This window comes from Schistocerca serialis, chromosome 2, assembly GCF_023864345.2.
Source record: "Schistocerca serialis cubense isolate TAMUIC-IGC-003099 chromosome 2, iqSchSeri2.2, whole genome shotgun sequence".
Lineage (NCBI taxonomy): Eukaryota > Metazoa > Arthropoda > Insecta > Orthoptera > Acrididae > Schistocerca > Schistocerca serialis.
In genome coordinates this window covers 1,124,749,577-1,124,763,877 of record NC_064639.1, presented here as the reverse complement: position 1 = coordinate 1,124,763,877, position 14,301 = coordinate 1,124,749,577, and positions in this window count along the sequence as shown.

The window sequence follows — 14,301 nt, the reverse complement described above, 5'->3', positions numbered from 1 at the left end:
TGAACTGGATCAAAATAAGGATGTCAATGTATAATCTGTGTGATCTGAAAATCAACTGGGTGACGTGTTTACAAAGCCTTTAAAGGAAAACAAATTTAAAGCAATGTGCACTATGATGGAACTTTGTAACTAATGTGTTTTGACCTCTTATTTTTTATTTAAGAGTTGTTCAGTGAACCACAGTTTGATTTGGGGGGATGTGTTAAAGTATACAAAAACAGAACTGTGTTTCCTCTCCTCTCCTATGGTGGTGCTTGGTTCTGTGTTGTGAATTTCTTTTCTCCTAAGAGTTTCATTTATTTTCCATGTTTTTACACTTTGGAGTTTTTGTTGGTTCTGGTAGCCATCTTTGAGATATTAAAGGAAAAGATCAGTATTCCTAAAAGTGTTGTGTTCTTGCTATAAAATTATATCCGAAGTTCATCCACAACAAATTCAACAGGTACAAACTGTGTGTATTCAAATCCCATTAAACATAATCACCCTCTCAAGTCTCTATATGTATAACTACTTAATATACCTAAAAGAAAATATACAGTCAAACAATGGAAAATCCAGGATGGAATGTAACAATACCAGAGCAGGAATGTTGCTACTCACCATATAGTGGAGATGCCAAGTCGCGATAGGCATAACAAAAAGATTCATACAATTAAAGCTTTCGGCACACACATGCACGCACGCACACACACACACACACACACACACACACACACACACACACACACACACACAAACGCAACTTACACACACGTGCAGTCTCAGAGAGCTGAAACCACATTGCAAACAGCAGCACCAGTGCTTGATGGGAGTGGCGACTGGGTGGGGGTAAGGAGGAGGCTGTGGCAGGGAGGGGGAGGGATAGTATGGTGGGAGTGGTGGACAGTGAAGTGTTGCAGTTTAGACGGAGGGCAGGAGAGAAGGTGAGGAGGGGCAAGTAACGGAAAGGAGAGAAATAAAAGAAATTAAAAGACTGAGTGCAGCGGTGAAATGCTGCCTGTGTAGTGTTGGAATGGGAACAGGGAGGAGGCTGGATGGATGAGGACAGTGACTAATGAAGGTTGAGGCCAGGAGGATTACGGGAATGTAGGATGTATTGCAGGGAAAGCTGGTGTTAGTGGGAAGGATCCATATGGCACAGGCTGTGAAGCAGTCATTGAGATGAGGGATATCATGTTTGGCAGCGTGTTCAGCAACAGGGTGGTCCACTTGTTTTTTGGCCACAGTTTGTCGGTGGCTGTTAATGCTGACAGGCAGCTTGTTGGTTGTCATGCCTACATAGAATGCAGCACAGAGGTTGCAGCTTAACTTGTAAATCATATGACTGGTTTCACAGGTAGCCCTGCCTTTGATGGGATAGGTGATGTTAGTGACAGGACTGGAGTAGGTGGTGGTAGGAGGATTTATGGGACAGGTCTTACATCTACGTCTATTACAGGGGTATGAACCATGAGGTAAGGGAATGGGAGCAGGGTTTGTGTAAGGATGGACGAGTATATTGTGTAGGTTCAGTGGACGGCAGAATACCATGGTAGGTGGGGTGGGAAGGATAGTGGGCAGGTCATTTCTCATTTAAGGGCACAATGAGAGGTAATCTAAACCCTGGCAGAGAATGTAATTCAGGTGCTCCAGTCCCAGATGGTACTGAGTTACGAGGGGAATGCTCTTTTGTGGCTGGACTGTGGGATTTTGGGAGGTGGTGGGAGGCTGGAAAGATAAGGCACAGGAGATTTGTTTTTATACAAGGATGAGAGGATAATTACGGTCAGTGAATGCTTCAGTGAAACCCTCAGTATATTTTGAGAGGGACTACTCGTCACTGCAGATGTGATGACCACAGGTGGCTAGGCTGTATGGAAGGGACTTCTTGGTATGGAATGGGTGGCAGCTGTCGAAGTGGAGGTATTGCTGGTGGTTAGTAGGTTTGATATGGATGGAGGTACCGATGTAGCCATCTCTGAGGTGAAGGTCAACAAAGGTGTGCCCCCACTGAGAGAATCTCTGCTCTCGTAGACCAACACTTTCAACCTATTACCAGGAACCTATCCTCCTATATAAAAGGTATCAACCATTTCCTCGACCGACTCTCCACATTTCCCATCCCTTTACCACACGGTGCCCTGCTCGTCACTTTTGATGCCACCTCCCTGTACAGTAACATTTCTAATGCCCACGGCCTTACTGCTATCGAACACCACCATTCCAGACGCCATATGGATTCCAAACCAACAACCTCCTTCCTAGTCTTCATGACCAACTATATCCTCACCCACAATTACTTGTCCTTTGAAAGCTTTACCTACAAACAAATGTGTGGTATGCCTATGGGCACCTGCATGACACCATCCTATGCTAACCTATTCATGGGCCATCTAGAGGAATCCTTCCTAAAAACCTAGAATCCTAAACCCCTCACCTGGTTGAGATTCACTGATGACATCTTTGGTATCTGGATTGAAGCCAAGGACACCTTATTCACATTCCTCCATAACCTCAAAAACTTCTCCCCCATTTGTTTCACCTGGTCCTACTCAACCCAAAAAACCACCTTCCTAGACTTTGATCTTCACCTCAGAGGTGGCTACATCAGTACCTCCAAGCGCCAGCAATACCTCCTCTTCGACAGCTGCCACCCATTCTATACTAAGAAGTCCCTTCCATACAGAATCACCTGTGGTCATCGCATCTGCAGTGATGAGCAGTCCCTCTCAAAATATACCGAGGGTCTTACTGAATCCTTTACTGACCGTAATTAGCCTCCCATCCTTGTACAAAAACAAGTCTCCTGTGCCTTATCTTTCCAGTCTCCCACCGCCACCAAAAGTCCCACAGTCCGGCCACAAAGGAGCATTCCCCTCATAACTCAGTACCATTTGGGACTGGAGCACCTGAATTACATTCTCTGCCAGGGTTTAGATTACCTATCATTGTGCCCTTAAATGAGAAATGTCCTGCCCACTATCCTTCCCACCCTTCCTACCATGGTATTCTGCCATCCACCAAACCTACACAATATACTCATCCATCCTTACACAGACCCTGCTCCCATTCCCTTACCTCATGGTTCATACCCCTGTAATAGACGTAGATGCAAGACCTGTCCCATAAATCCTCCTACCAGCACCCACTCCAGTCCTGTCACTAACGTCACCTATCCCATCAAAGGCAGGGCTACCTGTGAAACCAGTCATGTGATTTACAGGCTAAGCTGCAACCTCTGTGCTGCATTCTATGTAGGCATGACAACCAACAAGCTGCCTGTCAGCATTAACGGCCACCGACAAAATGTGGCCAAAAAACAAGTGGACCACCCTGTTGCTGAACACACTGCCAAACATGATATCCCTCATCTCAATGACTGCTTCACAGCCTATGTCATATGGATCCTTCCCACCAACACCAGATTTTCTGAACTGCATAGAACTTTCCCTGCAATATGTCCTACGTTCCTGTAACCCTCCTGGCCTCAACCTTCATTAGTCGCTGTCTTCACCCATCCAGCCTCCTCCCTGTTCCCATTCCAGCACTACACAGGCATCATTTCACTGCCACAACCAGTCTTTTAATTTCTTTTATTTCTCTCCTTTCAGCTACTTACTCCCTTCCTCCTTTGCACCTTCTCTCCTGCCCTCCGTCTGAACTGCAACACTTCACTGTCCACCACTCCCACCATACTATCCCTCCCCCTCCCTGCCACAGCCTCCTCCTTACCCCCACCCAGTCACCACTCCCATCAGGCACTGGTGCTGCTGTTTGCAGTGTGGTTTCAGCTCTCTGAGACTGCAGACGTGTGTGCAAGTTGCGTTTACGTGGGTGTGTGCTTGACTTTTTGTTGTGCCTATCGCGACTCGGCATCTCTGCTATATGGTTAATAGAAAATATTCAATAATTTACACAGAGAATGAATTTACATTTGCACAGTAGTAGAAACTACTGCATGCTTGATATACTGTCTTCTAGACTGTCAGTGACACACAACAGTCACAAACATCTAAGTCTAAAGTTATGTAATAAATTGCCATGATCAGTCAAAATCCTCACCCTCTAAATTAGAGGAGGTATTAGACACATGGTTTAAAAATAAAGTGTACTACTCAATTGAAGAATATCTGTGAAGTAATTTGGAAGGAATTTGTAAACAAGTGAATAGTGTAACCATCATCAAATAAATGAGTAAAACTGCGTAATTAATTCTTGAATGTAACCTGTATATGATTATTACTGAAATCTCCTGATTAGTAAGAAGTTTATGTATTTAAGTTCAAAATGGTTCAAATGGCTCTGAGCACTGTTGGACTTAACATGTGAGGTCATCAGTCCCATAGAACATAGAACTACTTAAACCTAACTAACCTAAGGATATCACACACATCCATGCCCGAGGCAAGATCCGAACCTGTGACCATAGCGGTCGCGCGGCTCCAGACTGAAGCGCCTAGAACCGCTCGGCCACTCTGGCTGGCTGTGTTTATGTAAAATGATGATGGGTGTAAAATGTAAAAATTACTAATTACTAAAAAGATGTATGGATGTATATGTAAGCTAATGTATAGTACACAATGTGTAATGTAGAAATTAGTAACAACTATACTTTTATGGATATGTAAAATGTATTTTGATGACGCCAGTTGCATGGTAAACATGCTGCATATCTAATAAACATATAAAAATATGACATTTCTCATTACTTCTGATTCATTTGTTGATAAATCAGTTTATAAGGGGCATTCAAAAAAGAATCTAGCTGGTGCCATAATTACAGAAACCATTACCTGTATGTTAGAAGTATTGACCCTGGCTATTGAGGCACTTGTTCCACTGTGACACAAGGATGTGAATGGCTGTCTCATAAAATTTCTGGGGCTGCAATGTTAACCAGTTCCGCACAAACAGCTGGACATCATCGTCGAAGGCGAATCATTTGCTCCTATGCTGACACTTTCTTTGACCAAAATGGCCCCCTTATGATTCACTTCCTGCAGCATGGGACAACAGTGACTGCCCAGCAGTACTCACAAACCTTGACCACCCTTCACCAAGCGATCAAATCAAAATTACCAGACAAACTCACCCATGGAGTCATTCTGCTCCATGACAAGGGAAAGTCTCATATGGCCAACAGTCATGGCACTCCCACAGAAATTCAGATGGGAGGTTCTCGGCCAACCTCCATAGAGTCTGAACCTCTCTCCCTGTGATTATGCCATTTTTGGTCCCCTTAAAAAGATTCTGAGGGGCAAACGATTCACCTTGGATGACAGCTTCCAGCTGTGAGTGTGGAACCGGTTAACATTGCAGCCCCGGGAATTTTACGAGCAGCCATTCACCACCTTGTGTCACAGTGGGACAAGTGTCTCAACAGCCAGGGTCAATACTTCTAACATACAGGTATTGGTGTCTGTAATCATGCCTCCAGCTCGTTTCTTTTTGAATGCCCTTTATACCTTATATTCTTGCTTCATTACTTCATTAACTAAGAAATAAACACCTGCTTTCCTCCTCATATACAAAAGATGAAGCCACAGAACTACAATCCACTGTAACAAATCCTAGTATTATATGCAATTTTTTCTTATTTCTTAACAGACAAAATATCAATTGCTGAAATTATTACTTTACTGTATTTTAGCATATTACTTTAAATTCTGGCCTGAGAGGCGATACATGCAGAAACCTTGCTTTTTTGTTCTACATACATTGCTGTAGGCAAATGTATCTTACCATTCTGTTTCACTGATGCCAGGTGGTCTGTAGCATGACACTCTTTAACACAGATGGACAAACATCTCCATAGATAACAGCACTGAGCTTCCCAAGACGTTCTTTCTTTATTTACCATTGCTGCTGCAGGAATTCCTACTGACTACATGAATTAGCTGTTTACTCCAGATTTTAAATATGAGTTTCAAATATTTACACATTTTTCACACACATTTTTCCTACAACACTTTGCACTTTCCTTTCATCTTACATTTGGCTGAAAAGAATTTATTACTGCTGGAACAGAATTTTTCTCATTATGACCTTCAAAATCAAAATAAATATTAATCATCATCAATTTTACCAACTACATATACGTATTGCATACTGTCCTTGCTTCTATTCTATTATAGTTCTATTATTTATGATCAATAACCCAGTACAAACTAATAGCACAGATGAAACTCTACTCAACCATATTAGCATATTGAAGTTCTTTAAAAAGTTAAAGGCAATTACTGATCAACTTGCAAGTGATGTTATTCAGATTCTTTATTTGCTGCTGATCACATGTGGTAGAATAGGCTTTACATAAATAACATGATACAATAAGTGCAATCACTATATTAATTTATGTTCACATTAGGTGTACAAATTATTTATCCTGCATTCATCAGTTGTACAGAATTGTAATCAGACTCTTTAGACTCAGTTTCTCTTAGGACTCAATTTCTACATTACTGATATCCAAGGATTCTCTTCCATTGTAGAATGGATTGTTTATTAACCAGATTCACAGTTACTTTTAAATGTATTGAAAGGTGTATTGTGTCTAGAATGAAGCAAGTGATTAAAACATTTCAAACAGTTCACTTTGTGAGAGTTGCCTGTTTTACCATCCTATGCTGAGAAATATCATTAATCTTTTTGTTCCTGATGTCATGATAGCGTATGTTCTCTCTGATGTCAAACTCTAACTTGTTTCTAGCATATATCAATGACGCATGTATATAAATATTTACTATAGTCAGTATTTTGATCTTAATGAATAAAGGTTAGCAGTGTTCCCTTACAAATTATTTGTAACACTGTTTTTATGAATAAGTTGCGCATCACTGACACGACACAAGTGACCCAATAGTAACAGCCCATAAGCCATGTGAGATTGAAAAAATCTAAAGTAACTGTAGGATATTTATTACTCACTAGATCAGCTAATTACTATATGAGGCAGGACACCCTTGATATCTTTTTGCAGACAGATAATGTGGTGTTCCTGGGTTAGTTTGGAATCAATATGTATTCCAAATAGTTTTACAGATTTTGATTCTACTACTTTAGCTAGTCCAGGCTACAGGTGTTGAGTTTTGTCTGGATTACACAGTAGTTTGTTAGGTGAGAACCAGATTAGTGTTGAGAAGACAGTATCCTGTGATTTCTGTTTAACTTTGGCATATCTTTGAACTGTGGTGATTAAAGATGCATTGTCCACATATCATATATCTGACTGAAGTCCCTCTACGGAGCCCTAATGCACATCTGGTGTGACTCGTCATTGATGAATGAGAATTCGAATTGATACAAGTTTTATCCTGTTATTTTGATAAGAACTATTTATTTATAATGCTGTATTACTTATTTCATAATATTATATTATAATTCATCTAGTACAGTGTCAAAGAGGATATAATCAGAAGCCTTACTCAAATCAAATAGCTCTTGAGCAATCGTGTTCTTATTTTCAAATGCAGTTAAGGTCTAATTAACAGTTTCAAGGACTGTGTAAGTGGCATTTTTTCTAGTCAAAAACCATTCTGTCTGTTGCTAAGAACATGTTCTTCAAAGTAGTTACTAAGCTGTATGTGAAAAATTGCTTCAGATATTTTAGAAAAAATTGTAACTGTAGACACTGTGCTGAAGTTCTGAGGGAGATGGTTTCCCCTTTTTTGTATATAAGTTTTGAAATTCTGGGCTGGTCAGGGAAAACTCCAAATTCTGGGCATTTAATCATAATAAAAACAATGAGTTTGCAAATGTGGCGTCTTGCCATTTCTGTTGTATAGTTATATAGCCAATAGCAATCCCTATTCTTCAGTTTGAAAAATCTGAAACAGCATTTTCTATATCTGTGGATGTGACAGTCACTATGACATTCATGCACTCTAGGAGTGACTTATTTTAATTTTTTTTATTTTAATTAATTTGATGCAATAGTAAAGTATTTATTGAGTTCTTCTGGTTCAAGCAGGATGTCTTGCATTTGGATGGGAGTGAATTTTTCATTATAATATCCCAAGCAGTGTTACATTTGTTCAGAGTTCCTTCCATGTAATTTTGATGGATATCTTTTTTGGCAAGTTAACATTTGACTTTATGGTGTTTTTTTATTTATTTATTTATTTCAGGTAAATTTTATAAGAAAAATAAATTACTTTTATACATTTTGTATAGTGAAATCCCATCTTTTCCCAGATACCATAAAGGTCACCGTGTATCATTTAAGCTTTTTACCTTTTCTATTTTGTTTAGTATCATTTCTTTTGAATGATGAGGAAGGGTTTCATATGTCAGTATGTCCTAAAGAAATCATTATAGTGAGTTTCAACACTGATTGATCTATATCATATTCATAAACAGAATTCTAATTCACATTTGTAAAGGAGTCCATGAATAACTTAATATGTTTCTCTTTCTGACCTTTAACCCTCGTCATGCTTGGCTTCTATCTGTAGCCACATAAACAATATCTGACTGTGTATTATGGACAGATAAAAAAAAATCCACTCACCATATGGCAGCAGGGGAATAAGAAGGAATGATGGCCACAAAGGCTAATATAACAATAAAAATAATCAATTATTGATGATATAATGTAAATGGAGAGATAAAAAATCTACTCAGCAAGCAGCAGCTGTCGCTTGGTGAGTAGATTTTTTTGTCAGTCCATTTACATTTTGTTATCAGTTACTGATTATTTTCATTGTTATCTTGACTGTGCATTATGATATATGAGGAGTAGTGGATCATGATATGCAATACCTTCATCTGCTTTGTAAACAGTGTATAGATCTCTCGAGGAATTAACTGCAGTATTGCCCATACAAGTGTTCCCATGTGTAGGGCTATTATTAGTACATTATAAATTTAATACTCTGAGTAGGTTTAAAAATGTTGCTGAGTTCGGTTCATCTGAGACTGACAGCCCTATCCTGAAGTCACCACATATTGCAACATTTATTTTGAGTTTTAAGATTTTTCTCATCATTTGTTCAAATTTATCAAAAAATATATTAACATCACAATTTGGAGATCAATACAAACTGACATAATATTATGGTCTGTCAGTCATATTCAACAAAATTTCCATTTAATTCACAGGAATGTGAGCTTAAAGCTATTTTAAAAAATTGTATATTGTCTGATAAATATTGCCACACACCCACTCCCCATTTTGTCTCACAGTTCTACATGTTACAGCTGCTAGAATGTACTCATTAGTTATTACAAAATCTATATGATTTCCTGTAAGGGAATGTTCTGAGATACACAGCACATCACATTTTTTTATCTTATGAAAGTGTTCAATGTTTAATAATTTATTCCTAATACTGTGAATGTTGATTTCCACAAGTGTAAGTAGTTTCCATTTATTTTGCTCTCTCTCAAAACCACAAGAGTACTTGTACTCTGTGATGACAGTGGAACTAAATGCTTACAGTTTCTCCAGAAAGAGGCTGAATTTTTTCCATTTGTTCCTTTCTTTGTTTTGGCAGGACAGTAGAGGAGGTTGAGAGATCCAGGAAAGAGGAAGAATGAGATCACAGAGTTCAGGGAAGCATTTTCACTGCATAACCAAGTACATACAGAGCATTTAACCCCCAACTACTGGTCAGTTCACAATAAATTTGATCCCCTGCTCCTCCATCTAATTTTATGTTACCGATTTCAGGCCTACATCTGTATTTCAGAACATCAACCAAACAACTGCAAAGCAGGAGCTGCTCTTTGAACATTCTACCTGCTGTTACCACAAATCCACAGACAATTTTGAACCCAGTAAACATAAAAGCAATGAGCATTATTAACATATTACAAACTTATTGTTTCTATATTAAAACTGAAAATCTCTATTTGAGAACTGTTTTTGTCATTGTAAGTAGCAAAAATTCTTTTTACACTCATCATACTGTTTACCTCATCATTAACTTTCCCAATAGTTTGCATGTAGCAGCTGCTGGTAATTTAGGAAATACTTCATTGTTTTGGTAACAGCAGAAACACATTTCATCACATTAATTACACTGACATTTACTAATTGCATTTCACTTACATCTCTATCAATTTTCAAAGCTTTATATTCTTTATTAATAAGATCATTAACTTCATCAACACTTTCATTTAGTACCTGAACACACTCCCCTTTCAAATCAATAACATCATTACTTACATCAACAATTTTTACTGTAAACATTATTAAGTTTGCCTAAACAGGTCATTCCAAAGGATTTAAATATGCTAAATCTCATGTTAGTAAATTGTCAAAGTGTCTGTAGAAATATCCCAGAGTTACTCTCTGAAATAAACACTAGTAATGCCAATATTGTATTAGGTACCGAAAGCTGGTTGAAACCAGACATAAATAGCAATGAAATTTTGAACTCAGATTGAACAATGTTTAGGAAGGATAGGAATGATGCTATGGGAAGTAGTGTGTGAGATCGATTCTGTGTCGCACTGTGAAATAGTCTGGATAAAGCTGTCAGACAAGGAGTGACCATTGTATTAGGATGTTTTTAAAGACCACCAGTATCCGCAACAAATGTCGCAGAACATTTCAGGGAAAGTCTTGAGTACATAGGAAGTAAATACCAGTATCCAAATTATCCATTAGTTATAGGTGGAGACTTTAATCTGGCATCCATTGACTGGGAAAATTACATGTTTATCACAGGAGGCAGAAGCAAAGACTCATGTGAAGTTATTCTAGGAGCGGTCTCAACATGCAACCTTGAGCAGTTGGTTACAAAACCAACTCGTGATGGGAACATATTAGATATCTTGGTGACAAACAGACCTGATCTTTTTGAGGGAGTTAATCTAGAAGAAGATATTAGTGACCATAATGTCATCATGGCTTCTATGTCAGTGGAAGTTGCAAAAAAAAAAAAAAAAAAAACAGTGTAGAGTTTTCTTGTTTGGGAAAGCAAATAAGTGTCATTAATGAATATCTTCATAGTCAGCTCCAAGCATTCACCACAGGACACAAAGATATTGAGCACCTTTGGTTGGAATTTAAACGTGCCTAGCAAAAATATAGGGGAGGGAAAGGATCCACCTTGGTTCAACAACCATATTAGGTAGCTAGCTGTTACTGTAGGGAGAATGCCAGAAATGGTGGTGTCTGTATTTGTACAAAAACAGGGATAAAATTCAAAAGGAGATGTGATATTGAAAAGTTAAGTGTAGAATAGCATTTTGAAGCAGCTGCTATTGCGTTGTATGGTGAGCAAAGGAAAATGATAGTAATGATTGTGTACAGTTCGCCATGTGGAGATGTAGATAATTTTTTTTCAAAACTATAAATTATGTTAAACATTGGGTACAATGAAAAATCTACTGTGCTTCTTTATGAGGATTTTAACATAAATCTGATGTGCAATAATATGGTTAAAGATAAATTTTTGAATATTTTACAGAGTTTTAACATGTTACCCCTTGTAATAGGTCCTACACAAACTACACACACATCACAGACCCTCATAAATAATATTTTCTCAAACATAGATTCAATGAAGTGGGTGTAAATAACACTGGCCTTGGTTTATCTGATCACAATGCCCTTGTCCCCCCTGCAGGTCCGGGGGTTAGAATAGGCCCGAGGTATTCCTGCCTGTCGTAAGAGGCGACTAAAAGGAGTCCCTCCCCCTCAAGGGGGTAGTTTGCGCCTCCGTCCGGAGACGGACAGTTCCACGACTTATATTTGTGGTCATTTTGGTTTTTCACTTATTCTGGTTTCTTCCATCCTTTGTTTGGTTCCTTTCTTTGTCCATCTCCCTCTCACTGTCTTCCTTAGTTTTTACCTTGCCTTCTTCTCCTTGCCTTTTTCTCCTCGCCTTCTTCTCCTTACCTCCTTCTCGTTGCCTTCTTGTCCACCCTCTGGTCTCCGCCTCGGCGTTTGAGACAGTCTGTCCTTTCTCTCCCTCTCTCCCTTTTTTTTCCTTCCTCTTCTTCTTTCCTCCCTGTGCGTGCCTGAAGGCCGACCCATGCATTCCCACGCATAGCCGGTGAAGGGGTAACGCGTAATTCCCCGCCCTGGGTAGACAAGTAAGGCACGCACATACCCCCTGGTAAAGGCCAGGCCCAGGGAGGGGTGATTGCCTGAGCTGACACCTTCCGACCACGCCGATTGGTCCCTCCGTCCATTTCTTGGGAGGTGTGATCTGAGGTGTAAACATTCACCTAAGGCAGGAGTGCCCTCTGAGAGGGTCCCTACAAGGAAGGTATGCACCATGGGAGACGCTGGCAATCATGGGGGATTCCTCTGCAATGGATTTCTCTTCTTCTTTTTCGACTTCTGCCCAAAAATGGAAACTTGACCAGCCACCAATGACAAAAGTACCACCGCCTGCCCCAAAGTTCCTCGTAGTTTCTCGATCTGGGGATGGAAAGGATTTTTTACCTCTCAACCCTTTCGTTATCCAGAAGGGTGTAGATGCCATAGCCGGATCTGTCAAGTCTTGTACCAGGATGCGTAATGGTACCTTGTTGTTAGAAACTGAGAGTGCCTTTCAGGCACAAAAACTGCTTCAGGCCAACCTCCTGTACATGTTCCCTGTCCAGGTGGAGGCTCACCACACTTTGAATTCGTCGCATGGTGTGATATATACTAGATCACTCGACGGATTGACTGACGAGGAGATTCAGTCTTTCCTCGCTGAGCAGGGCGTGACGACTGTCCATAGGGTCATGAAAAAGGTCAACAATGACCTTGTACTGTTCCAGACACTTTTCTTGACCTTTGATAGTGTTCAGCTGCCGTTGCGCATCAAAACGGGCTACGAGGTTATTTCTGTTCGTCCCTGTGTCCCGACACCTACGCGCTGCTACCAGTGTCAGCGTTCTAATCACACTCGCCAGTCTTGTTCTAATGCAGCTAAATGTGTCACTTGTGGCAGGGACACCCATGAGGGTGACTGTCCACCTCCATCTCCTCGTTGTGTGAACTGTCAGGGTGACCATGCAGCATCCTCCCGTGACTGTCCTATCTGCAAGGATGAACACTGTATCCAGGAAATTCAGGTCAAAGAGAAAGTGTCCACCTTGGCTGCTCACAAGCTATTTGCTAGTAGGAAGCCCATGCTGCTTCCAGAGGGGAAATACAGTACTGTCCTCGCCTCTCCTTGGATTACCAGGGAGGTGGCGACGCATACATGCGATCTGACCTTTAGCACTACGGTCGTCCGTTTGGCCAGTGCTAAGATCGCCCGGTCAACGTCTCCTCTTCCTCCCGTCACCCCTAAGGCACAAGCACTTTATCAGCCTCTGTCAAGACTAAGACCCAGAAGTCAGATGCACGGGCCTTCAAGAAGGAACTGTCCCATGCAGACTTCCTACGTACCTCGAACTCCCAGCCACTGACCAGTACTTCCACTAAACGACCTTCCAAGAAGGCTCATAGGAAGCAAAGTTCTCCTTCTCCGCCACGGCGCGTTTCTTCTCCTCCGCCACCCAGTGGTTGCCGCCCCAGGCCGTCATCTATTTCGCCTGGCCACACCACTGGTAGCCGAACATCTGGCCATTCACCGGCGAAGTAAGCGCCCCCTCCCAGCCATCTTACCAAGATGGCCGATGAACCTATTGAACCAATCGATGATGACTCTCCACCTATTGATAGCGGCGGCAGTGCTTGCTCGAAGCCAGGCCCTCAGCGGCCTTCGAAGTGACCCCTTCTTGCTTCTCCTTTTTCTTTCTCTTCTCACGATGGCACTTCTTCATTGGAATATTCATGGCATTCACTCCAACCAAGAGGACTTAAAGTTGCTGCTACGCTTGCACTGTCCGCTCATCGTAGCTCTCCAGGAAACGAAGCTACGCCCATGCGATCAAATTGACTTGGCACACTATGCCTCTGTGTGTTTTGACCTATCCCCTGTGGCAGGTATTCCGGCTCATGGAGAGGTTATGTTGCTGGTCCGGGATGATATTTACTACGATCCCATCACATTGCACACCGGCCTGCAGGAAGTTGCCGTCCGAATTACTCTCCCCACTTTTACATTTTCCATTTGTACCGTTTACACTCCATCATCGTCTGCCATTACCAGGGCAGACATGTTGCAAATTATTGCTCAGCTACCTGCACCTTTTTTGTTAACTGGAGACTTCAATGCCCACCATCCCCTTTGGGGCTCTCCAACATCCTGCCCAAGAGGCTCCCTGTTAGCAGACCTTTTCAACCACCTCAATCTTGTCTGCCTCAATACTGGTGCCCTTGCTTTTCTTTCGGACACAGCTCACACCTATTCCCATGTAGACCTCTCTATATGTACTACCCCACTTGCACGCCGGTTTGAGTGGTACGCACTTTCTGATACGTATCCG